Source organism: Rhinopithecus roxellana, chromosome 3 (genome assembly GCF_007565055.1).
Source record: "Rhinopithecus roxellana isolate Shanxi Qingling chromosome 3, ASM756505v1, whole genome shotgun sequence".
NCBI lineage: Eukaryota > Metazoa > Chordata > Mammalia > Primates > Cercopithecidae > Rhinopithecus > Rhinopithecus roxellana.
The window spans coordinates 9,074,118-9,086,529 of NC_044551.1; the positions used below are offsets into that span (position 1 = coordinate 9,074,118).

General features: G+C 41.0%; 1 protein-coding gene across 1 annotated transcript in view; it reads left to right on the forward strand.

Annotated features, from left to right (window-relative positions):
- The first annotated feature begins 2,443 nt into the window (after positions 1-2,443).
- Positions 2,444-12,412, forward strand: part of IL6ST (interleukin 6 signal transducer) — a 58,460-nt gene continuing 48,491 nt past the window's right edge. The window contains exon 1 of the mRNA XM_010386463.2: positions 2,444-2,660. The gene's annotated coding sequence lies outside the window, so the exon portion shown is untranslated. The remainder of the gene's footprint in view (positions 2,661-12,412) is intronic.

The window sequence follows — 12,412 nt, forward strand, 5'->3', positions numbered from 1 at the left end:
TTTTTAATAGAGTCGGGGTTTCACCATGCTGGCCAGGCTGGTCTTGAATTCCTGGCTGGCCTCAAGTGATCCGCCTGCCTCAGCCTCCCAAAGTGCTGGGATTACAGGTGTGAGCCACTGCACCCAGCCTGCTCTTGACATATCTAAAATCCCAAATGGTCACAGGACACAAATGGAGAGTTCTGCATTAATACACCACTTTCCCCTACTTACCGTAATTTGCATTTTGACAAGGCTTTCTAATAACAAATCCTTAATCTGAAATCGGTAATTTCAAGGCCAATACTCTACAGAGGTGTCTGCAAAGTCATGTAATTCCAGCACAACAGAGGTCGCCTGTCCTGTTGTTCTGAAAAATATTTCTCCAATATTGATTCATCCTTTTGGCCTCAGACTTTAACCACTCCCATAAAATATGAGTTTCTTGGGAGGAGGACCTGAGCTGAGCCAATAAGAAGACACCCATAAAAGCACTAACTCAGTCATTTGTTTTCCTAATGGTGCTAAGGCAGGCTGGTGTGCTGTGACATATCAATCCACTTCTGTGTACCTGCCCTCTCCTGTCCTGCGAAATATCATTTTTAATATATGTTGTGATACCAAAAGATTTCAGAAGCGTTGACCGAGTAGACATTCAATGATGATTATAGCTGATACCTACAGAGCACCTATTATGTGCTAAACACTTTATGTATTTTAACTCATTTAATCCTTGCAACAATCCCATTAGGTTGGTATTGTTATTCTCATTTTGCAGATGAAGAAACTTAAAAAGACTTGCCCAAGGTCACAGAGATGGGAAATAGCAGCATCAGCATTTAAACCTAGGCAATCTAGAACCAGAGGGTACATTTAACCACTATACATTTTCCCCTAAATTCATCTTTGCACCACACCTGTTATCTCTGCACTTTGGGAGGCCACCAAGGCCAGGGGATCGTTTGTTGCCAGGAGTTCAAGACCAGCTGGGGCGGCATACCAAAATCTTGTCTCTCCAAAAATTTAAAAAATTGGCCAGGTATTGTAGTGGCACCTGTAGTCTGAGCTACTTGGGAGGTTGAGGTGGGAGGATCGCTGGAGCCCAGGAATTTGAACGTGCTCTGAGCCATGATCCAGCCACTGCACTCCAGCCTGGGTGACAGAATGAGACTGAACAATAACAACAAAAAAATCAAGTTTCCTGGATCTATACAAAATTTTCAATTTAACAAATTTTTATAAAAGTTTGTTTTAAAATAAACACCCCTCTAAATGGCAAAGCCAGAATACAATCTGATCACAATCTATAGGTTAGATATAGGATGACAGGGAGCAGCAAGGGCTGAACACATCAACTGCAGCACCATCTAGTTTGCCTGCGACTCTGTTAGCAGGCCCACTTTTCCCTTTTATAAATTACCTGATCAACAACTAAGAGATTATAATTCGATCTACGTTTTACTCTATCTGAATCCTCAATATAATGAAGAACTTTATAATTGTTAATTTATAGTTATAATTTAAGTTCATTAAACCATTATTTTCTTCCTATATCCTCTCATTCTTCCACAAAAGCCTCTACCTTTGGGTGTTTCTTTACTTTTACAGACACCTACGCACACACCCCATACGCACGCATGCACACGCCTTATCTTTTAACTCGAGATTCTCATCTTCCTTTGGGGAGAAACAAACATCATGAGCCTTTAGGTCCATTTTCTGAGGGAAAGAGGGGGGCGGAGGCGGGGAGGGGAGGAGGGATGAATAGGTTTTTACCCGGTATTTTTTACCATAAACAGGGAGGCATAAACCGCAAACACCAGTCGCTTGGTGGGCCAGCAGCTCTGGGGCTCACTGATCAATCGCACCCAAACTCATTTACTAATTTAAAAAAGTACTGTGGCACGGTTCGTTTACTTAAGTCTTGGAGCGAAGCCGCCGCCACAACCTGCCGCAGTCTCGTGCGGAGTCACGGCCAACGAGCTCTTCACTTTCCCCAAAAGGCTCCCACGCCTCCCCCGTCCCCAAGGGAGCCAGGCGGTCCCTCGCCGCTCTGAGTCCCTCGGGGAAGGCCGCAAAGAGAGGCCGCAGGCGCCCTGGCGAGAAGAGAGGGCGGGGGCAGCGGGCAGCACCCGGGCTTCAGTTCATGACCCCGTTATTCCACAGAAAAATGGAACATTCCGCTCTTTCCGCCCACAGAGGGGAGGTGGGGGGAACCCTTCGATCTAGTCTGGGAGAGGCGACGCGGGCGCAGCCACCGGAATCCGGGACGCGGGGAGCCGCGTTACGGGAATCGCTACCCCTCGGAGTCCCGCCCCCCCGTCGACGGGCGGCCGCTGGACCAATGCCTGGGCGCAAAGGGTCTCTCAGGGGCCAATCAGCGCCTAGGTCCCCGTTGGGGGCGAGGCGCAAAAGGGGCCGGCCGGGGACGCAGCTGGGCGGGATTGGGGAGCGCCCCGCCCCGCCGCGGGACTGGGGCGGTGCGCTACCTCTGCGGAGAAGGATCCGCGAGCGTTCCGGAGCCGGGGCGAGCAGCCAAAAGGCCCGCGGAGCCGCGCTGGGCCGCCCCTGTGCAGCTGAACCGGGGGCCGCGCCTGCCAGGCCAACGGGTCTGGCCGAGCCTGGCGCCAAGGGGTTCGTGCGCTGTGGAGACGCGGAGGGTCGAGGCGGCGCGGCCTGAGGTGAGGAGGGGCCGGGTGCTGGGCCGCGTAGCGGGAGGGAGAGGGTTGGTGTTTGCGGACGGGCTATTTGGCGCTCGAGGAGACCTCCCTTCCTCCTGAGAGCAGCGCCCGGAACTTGTCAGCCCAGCCTGGAAATCCCCACATTCCTTCCCCTCCCTGCTCCCGCACCTCTGAATTCTACTTCCACAACTTTGTCACCTCGAGTATCTCATCCCTGAGTACAAACCTCACCCACGCGCACGCACCCCTCTTACACCCGCCCCGCAGAACGCCCTTCAAGAACAAACCCCCCTTTTTGTTACCAGATCCCACGTTTTCCCCAATCTCCTTTCCATCTCCCCTGAAATTCTATTCCCTCCGCACTTGTCTTTATTCTCGAGGTGGATTTTCCTTCCCCAAAGCCGTTTTTTCATCTTGAAATCGTAACGTTTCAACATTGTCGAAAGTTCACAATGCTTATAAACATTATTAACGTTTCTTTCCTTCTTTTGATCTCTTCTATTAATAATTATCAGTCCTAACGAATTCCACATCCCACTGTATCCCGAGGAGAACAAATCTGTTTTAAAAATTTTACCTCCTCCGACCTAAGCTTGAAGATAGTCCAGGAAGCAAAGGTCTGTCTTTCAGTGGATGAACAGCATTTTATTTCATAATCCGAAACTGAAAAAAAAAAAATACAGGTTAAAAATAAGACTTGTCACTTTTTTTTTTTTTTTTTTTTGCCTTCAGAAGGAAACGCATTTCGTGAAGTATTTCAACAATTATACTGCCTTAAAATAACTAGTTATTAGAATTTCAGGGTGAATTTTCTGGAAGATTGTGGTATTTGCTTTTGTCAGTGCTGTTAACAAACCGTTTAAACTGTATGACTGCCAGCTTCAAGTTGGAACAAATCTTAATTTGAAATTACGAACTCAGATCATCAGTTTAGCTGTCTTATGTTAATTTCTTAAATTCATTATGTTAATTTCTTAAATTCATGTTAATTCCTATTTGGAAGTATCTTTGAACTATGAACTGAAATACTACATTTATAGAACCAGCTTGCCCAGCTATTTATCTTCGGGGATAATCTTGAACATTTTTGATCCTGAGTGAAAGAAAAAATTACAGGAAGGAGAAAATGTCAAAAAGGACAAACTTTGTAGTGGGATTTTTTTTCTCATCTTAAGTATGTATTATTGACAGTACCAGTTTAATTTTCTCACAGGCAATTTAGATTATTATAAATACTGCCGCCACCTAATATAATATATTCTTATGTAACTAAAAATGTTGTTCTCACTTTTATTTGTGAATTGCAGTATTTTCAGTTTATTTAAATTTGTTTCCAAGGCTTTGCACTTCAGTTCAGTGTTAGGATGAAAGTTAAATACCTGTGAAGTAGGTGTTAAAATGTCCCCTTTATAGAGAAGGAAACAGGAGTCCCTCTGAAACCTAGATCTGTGTGACTCCAAATCCTATGCTCTGAATCATTTTGTCATGTTGACACATTTCTCATAAAAAACCCAGTGCCATAATTTGGGTTGGGAACTTAAGGGCTACCCATAAATCCTCTACGGTGGCAGGGAGGGTTCCCCCGCCTCCCTCCTTTCAGAGCTGCTCATTTTAATGGGAGTCAGAATTCTCTGGCCCTAATATATTTGCAGCTTGGCTCCTGGAGAAGCATGGAATGTTCTCACAGCCGTCTCCCTTTCTTTGATTGCAAAGGCAGAACGATCAGAGTTGAGATTCCTATTGTGCTGTATTATTTTACACAGCAAATACTAAGCAATTACTACCTGCTATAGGAACTCACAAAGATGCAGGAGATGTAATCAGGACCTTCAAAGAGTTTCTAACAATTGGATTGACATAACGAGAAAAACTACAAGGAATCAAAGCAGTTTTAATTAAATGCAGAGTGATGCAGAAAATCCTGTAGATGTTAAAATTAGGGAATGATCGTTTAAGGATTGGAATGAACATTTAAGGATTGGAATGAGCAAAGGATTTACCAGAAGTTGGCCTTGAAACCTGGGTAAGATTTGGATAAAGGGAAAAATGAAGAGAGCCATTCATAATAGCGCATGGAGGACATAATATAGGACTAATTTGTGGAAAGGATCAGCAATAACTAAGGTCTATTAATTAAAACAGGCAATATATATGTAGTGCTTATGTTGTGCCAGTCACTGTTTTGAGCACTTTGCCCATATTAAGGCATTTAATCTTCATAATATTATGAAGTAAGTCTAATAATAGTAGGATGATAATCCTCTTTTTATACCTAGGGAAACCCAGGCACAAGAAGGTTAATTAATTTGCCCAGCTAAGTGGTAGATCTAAAGGTCATATATAGACAGCCTGGCTTCAGAATCTGACCTCTTAACCATGATACATCCTGCCCCTTCATACAGTATACTTGAGTAACAGTGAGTAGATAGAATAATAAGATCATACCAGAAAGTCTTTAAAAACCCACCCTTAATTGTCCACTAAGTGCCTCAAACTGTGTTAGATTCTGAGGATATCAAGATATGTGAAACAACTACTGTGCAGCGTTCTGAATCCTATTAGGGAATGATGTGAGAGTACACTGAGAGCAAAGATGTTTATGAAGTGGGGGGAAATTCCATAGAAGAGATGATATTTCATAAGCAGTTTGTAGTGCACAGCAGAGTCAGGAAAGGCATTGTAGAGGCAAAGAATAATACATGTAGAAGCACAAACTGAAAGAACAGGTATGTTAGAGGAAGTCTAGTGGTTTGCTGAGTCTACAGGGATGGTTAGTAGGGAGTGATGAAAGATAAGACCGAATTATAAATGGCGTGGTGTGGTCAAGCAAAATGAGGAGCTTAAATATTTGCTTTGCAATTTGGAAACTACAAGAATAATTTCAGCATGATTGGAGTAAAAGCCAGATTGCTTGCAACTGCAAGCAGTTCTCTCTAGAAGTATAGTAGTAAGGTAGCTCGAGGGAGAAGTCAGAGGAAAGGATTTTTTGTTGTTGTTGTTAGAATAGAGAAACTTGAATATTGGAAAAGATAGATTGGATAGGCACATCAAAGCCAAAATTTTAGGTTCTTAAATAGTTAAAATATTTGGCATTATTATTCACCCTTTAAAAAGCTGTTGAGGAAAAGAATGACAGGTTTAAAGTTGTGTTTTAGAGAGAGTGATCCATCAACTATGTTCAGAATGCTTGGGAGGGGGGAAAGCAACCGGAAGCAGGAACACAGTTGAAATTATTGAGTTGATCAATGTCCAAATTAGGTTAGTTTGTGGTAGAGGGTAAAAAGAGGAGATGGGTGGGAAAGATATTATGGGAAAGAAGACGGGGTAAGATTTGTAACTGAGAAAAGCTAAAATGTACTGGATAGATGAGAGAAATGATGGACTCCACTGACTTAGGCAATTGAAGAGGATAAGTTGTTTGTAGATAGGGAAAAACGGTAAGTCCTTGTGACTTTTTAAAGTGTGTGGGCATTCATCCCATTACTGGGCATATACCCAAAGGATTATAAATCATGCAGCTATAAAGACACATGCACACGTATGTTTATTGTGGCACTATTCACAATAGCAAAGACTTGGAACCAACCCAAATGTCCATCAGTGATAGACTGGATTAAGAAAATTGGCACATATACACCATGGAATACTATGCAGCCATAAAAAAAGGATGAGTTCATGTCCTTTGTAGGGACATGGATGAAGCTGGAAACCATCATTCTGAGCAAACTATCGCAAGGACAGAAAACCAAACACCGCGTGTTCTCACTCATAGGTGGGAATTGAGCAGTGAGAACACTTGGACACAGGGTGGGCAACGTCACACACCAGCCTGTCGTGAGCTGGGGGGATGGGGGAGGGATAGCATTAGGAGATATACCTAATATAAGTGACGAGTTAACAGGTGCAGCACACCGACATGGCACATGTATACATATGTAACAACCCTGCACGTTGTGCACATGTACCCTAGAACTTAAAGTGTTAAAAAAAAGTGTGGGCATTTATGTGTATATGTGTTCATGAGCATGTATCTGTGTGTATTGGTTTTAGACCTCTTAAATCGATAAGACTCGGAGACAATAAGAAGATGAAATGTAACTGGAATTAAAAGAAAGATCCAAGCCGGAATTCTTGAAATTATTTTGTTTGAAGGTAGTAGTTGAAGTCATATGTCTTCAAAGAAGTTGGTATTTAAAAAGAAAAGTTGATGCCCAATACTTTATCTTTTGCTGCCTTCATAGCCCGGAGATAAAAGCTAGCAGAGAATTCAGTAAAGGAGCCAAGAAAGAGGATAAAGGAAAGAATTCAACTACATTATTTGGTTACATAGAAACCGATGTAGCTCTTATTCACAATCAATCAACTAACTAATTTCTTATTAAATCTTACTAAAATATACCAGATAGCCACAGGTAAAAAAAAAAAAAAGAGACTGTAGCCATTTTGACTATGTATATCACAAGCGTTTCTGAAACCTTTCACAACTGTTGTTTTGTACCATTGATTTAATTGTCTATTCATTTGCCAATCAGTGCTATGTTTACCTTTAGACTGTCTTTTTTTTTTTTTGCGAGACTTTTTTTTTGAGACAGAGTCTCGCACTGTCACCTGGGCTGGAGTACAATGGCACAATCTTGGCTTCTTAGTTTACTGCAGCCTCTATAGCCCAGGCTCAAGTGATACTCCCACTTCAACTTCTTGAGTAGCTGGGATTACAGGCATGCGTCACCATGCCCAGCTAATTTTTTATTTTTTAATTTTTTATAGAGATAGGGTTTTGCCATGTTGCTTAGGCTGGTCTTGAACTCCTGGGCTCAAGAAATCTACCTACCTCGGCCTCGCCAAGTGCTGGGATTACAGGCGTGAGCCACTGCACACAGCCTTCTGTTACATTTTCTAATTAGTTATTACTGGTATGTAGGAGAGCTTTTTTTTTTTTTTTTTTTTTGGAGACGTAGTTTTGCTCTTGTTGCCTGGGCTGGAGTAAAATGGCGACATCTCGGCTCACTGCAACTTCCGCCTCCTGGGTTCAAGTGATTCTTCTGCCTCAGCCTCCTGAGTAGCTGGGATTACAGGCATGTGCCACCACTCCCGGCTAATTTTTATTTTTAGGAGAGATGGAGTTTCTCCATGTTGGTCAGGCTGGTCTGGAGCTCCCAACCTCAGGTGATCTGCCTGCCTCGGCCTCCCACAGTGCTGGGATTATAGGCATGAGCCACCGCGCCAGCTGGAGAGCTATTTTTTGATGATGTTTTGTTTGACTACTGTGTTAAATTCTCAATAGTCCTAATAGTTTGTCATGTGATTCTCACTCTTTCTTGATAGATGATCATATCATTCACGTTTTTTAGATCTTATTATATTTTTGCTTAAGCCCTTTGGAGCAGTGGTGAATAAGTAATGACTTCAAGCATCTTGTCTGAATCCTGACATTAATAGGAATGCTTCTAATTTTTATCTGTAAACCTATAGATGCTTATTATAGGTTTCTTTCTTCCTTTTTTTTTTTTTTTTGGAGGCAGAGTCTCACTCTGTCACCCAGGCTGGAATGCGATGGTGCAGTCTCAGCTTACTGCAACCTCTGCCTCCCGGGTTCAAGCAATTCTTCTGCCTCAGCCTCCCAAGTAGCTGGGACTATAGATGCCCACCACCATGACCAGCTCATTTTTGTATTAGTAGAGACAGGGTTTCACCATATTGGCCAGGCTGGTCTGACCTTGTGATCCACTCACCTCAGCCTCCCAAAGGGCTGGGATTACAGGCATGAGCCACCACTCCTGGCCTTATAGGTTTCTTATAGTAGTACCTGTGGCAGCAACAGCCAAAGCTGCACTAATAATAACAGCTGTTAACCTTTTATTGAATAGTTACAATGAGCCAAATGATTCTAAGCGCTTTATGTATATTGAGTTATTTAATCATAACATTCTGAGATGGGTAGGTGGTGATGGTACCCCGTTTTTACAGATAAAGGAAATAAAAGTGAAGGCTATTTAAAAACTTGCCTAAGATGTTAAAATATAGGGCCTGAAATTTGAACACAAGCAATCTGGTACTACGGTTCCTGTGTCTTCTTTGTTATCCTTCACCAAGGTAAGGATGGTCTCTTTCAGTCTTAGTTTTCTGACACTTTGTTGTTATTTTTAAGTTTTAAATGAACAGTTGTTGAATGTTGAGTGTTATCAGATGCTTTTCAAACATCTGTTGGAATGACCCTGTCATTTTCCTTTGATCCGTTAATAGTGTAATTAGCAGTATCTTCTCTCACTTTGAACTGTGCTTGTTATTTTAGGCTAAATACTTCTTAGCATTCACACTTTGGTTTTGTTTTCAAATCTGTTTAGGCTTTTCTCTACCCACACTACAAAAAAATGTTAAAGGCAGTTTTTCAGGCCAAGGAAAGTGATACCAGATGAAAATATGGATCTATAAAAAGGAATTAAAAGCTCTAGAAATGGTAACCACATGAGTAAATATGTGACAGTCTCACTGTGTCACCCAGGCTGGAATGCAGTAGTGCAACCACAGCTCACTACAGCCTCGACCTCCAAGACTCAAGCAGTCCTCTCACCTCAGCCTCCTAAGTAGCTGGGACAATAGGCATGCACCACCACAACTGTCTAACTTTTTATTTTTTGTAGAGGCGGGAGTCTTACTATATTGCCCAAGCTGGTCTTAAACTTCTGGGCTCAAGTGATCCTCCTGCCTTGGCCTCCCAGAGTGATGGTATTACAGGTGGGAGCTACCAATGTGAAGTTTTAATATATGCAAAAGTAAAATGTATGCTAAAATAACACAAAGGTCTGGGGGGAGAAATGGAAGTATACTATTGTATACTATGCATGAGGTGACATAATATTACTTGACGATAGGTTGTGAGAAGTTAAAGATATACACTATAAACCTAAAGCAACCAATAAGAAAACAATGAATTATAGCTTATTATAATGCTAACAAGGAAAAGAGAATAAAAAATAATTAACAAAAATAAGTGCAGAAAAGTAAACAGGAACAAAGAACAATCAAGTAGAAAACAAATGTGAAGCTGATAGCTTTAAACCTAATCATATTACAAATTATATTAAATGTAAATGGTCTAAACATCCAATTGAAAAGCAGAGATTATCAGATTGGCTACAATCACATGCAGCCTTACCCCCTACATATGCCACTTATATATGAAAAAACATACAGATTAAACAAAAAAGAATGGGAGAGGATATGTCATGATAACACTAATCAAAATAAGACAGAATTGGCTATAGTAATATTAAAGTAGATTTCAGAGAATATTGCTAGTGGTAAAGAAGGGTATTTCCTAATGATAAAGGGGTCAATTTATCAAGAGGATCTACCAAATAACTTAGTTTCAAAACACACAGGGTAGAAACCGCAAGGAGAAATAAATGCACAGTTATATTCAGGGATTTCAATATCCCTTTTTGAACAATGATAGTCAGAAAATCAGTAAGGATATCTAAGATTTGAACACTATCAACCAAATTCATGTGATGGCCATTTATGTAACACTCTACCAGCAACAGCAGTGCTTTTTAAGTGCACACAGAATATTGATTTCAAGATTTATAAGGCTACAGTCATCACGACAGTATGGTGGTAGCATTTAAATAAGCAAATTGATCAGTGGAACAAATGGAGTAGGAGTCAACCTACCTTCTGTTTTCCTAAAGTACTGTTAGAACACAGCCACCCCTGTTTGTTTATGTATTTTCTGTGGTTGCTTTTGTGTCATAACAGTAGATTGGTAGCCCCAGTAGAGACCTTATGGCTCACAAACCTAGAATATTTACCCCCTAGCTCATACATGAAAAGCTTGCCCACCCTGGAATTGAGCGTACCCAAATAGACCTACACCTATGTGAACAGCTGATTTTTAACAAAGGCGCAAAGGCAGTTCACTTGAGAAAGGATAGTTTTTTCAACAAATAGTTTTGAAATAATTATCCATATATATAAAATAACTCAAATTTCAGCTTGACACCATACATAAATATTAACTTAAAATAATTAAGACCTAAATGACTCTATAAAACATAGGAAAAAACCTTTTTGATTTTATTTTTATTTTTTATATTTTATTTTTTTTGAGAAGGAGTCTTACTTTGTCACCCAGGCTGGAGTGTAGTCGTGCTATCTCTGCTCACTGCAGCGTCCTCTGCCTCCCGGGTTCAAGCAATTCTCCTGCCTCAGCTTCCTGTGTAGCTGGGACTACCGATGTGCACCACCATGCCTGGCTAATTTTTTTAATATTTTAGTAGAGACAGGGTTTCACCATATGCCCAGGCTGGTCTCGAACTTCTGAACTCAGGTGATCTACCCACCTCGGCTTCCCAAAGCGCTGGGATTACGAGTGTGAGCTACCGCGCCAGGCCCTTTGTGATTTTAGATTAAGCAAAGACTTCTTAGATACATCGAAAACACAAATTGATGAATTGAACTTTATTAAAATTAAAACTCCTGTTCTTCAAAAGACACTGTTAAAAGAATGAAAAGGCAAGCATACAAGAAAATAATGCAAAAATCCATTTTCTAATAAAGGCCAGAGTATCTTCTTAGAACTTTCAAAACTTAATAAGAAAACAGGAAACCCAGTTGATCAATATGTTTGAACAGATGCATCACCAAAGAAGATATAGCCAAGCACACACCTGCCATAGGGCCTAGCCATTCCACTCTTCACTTACCTTTTATTTTGGGTACATAGACTATGTGTTAGTTTCCTAGGATCTACTGTGATAGAGCATCCCTTTGTTACAGTATCCCTTATCTGAAATACTTGGTAACAGAAGTATATTGAATTTTGGATTTTTTTTTCAGATTGTGTTATATTTGCATTATATACTTAAAGTTGAGCATCCCAAATCCTAAAATCTGAAATCCAAAATGCCAGAGCACAAAACGTTTTGGAATTAGAGCATTTCAGTTTTCAGATTTGGAATGTTCAACCTGTACCACAGATTGGGTAACTCAAAGTAACAAATTTATTCTCTCAAGGTTTTGGAGGCTAGAAGGACTTAATGTAACACAGAAACTCTTTCATGTTTCTGTGAATCTTCCTTTGCCTCTCCTAGCTTCTGGTGGTAGCCATCAGTCCTTGACATTCCTTAGCTTACAGCTGCATAACTCCGATGTCTGCCTCTGCATTCCAATGGTATTCTTCCTGGCTCTGTCTCTTTAAAGACACCAGTCATATCGTACTAAAGGCCTGTTATACTCCAGTGTAACATCCAAGTAAATCTGCCCATGGAGTAACATTTTGTGGTACTGGGGTTAAGACTTCAACATATCTTTTTGAGGGAACAATTCAGCCCATAACAAACAACAAGAAAATTAAGTTAATTGTATTGTATTTAGAACAGGGGTTGGCAAACTATAGCCCATAAGCCAAATCCAGCTGTGGCCATTTTTGTAAATAAAGTTGCATGGAAATATAGCTATGCCCACTTAATATTTACATATTGTGTGTGGCTGCTTTTACACTTTAATAATGGAGTTAACTAATTGCAAGAGAGAACTTAAAGCCCGCGAAGCCTGAAATATTTATTATCTGGCCCTTTACAGAAAATGTTTGCTAGCCTGTTTTAGAAGGTGTTAAGTGTTGTAGGAAAAAACAAACAAACAAACAGGAAAGGAGTGTAGGCAACACAGGGTGGTTAGGGAAGATCTCTATGAGGAGGTGAATTTGAGCAAAGGCTACAAGGAATTATTCCATATATATTAATATTTACTTA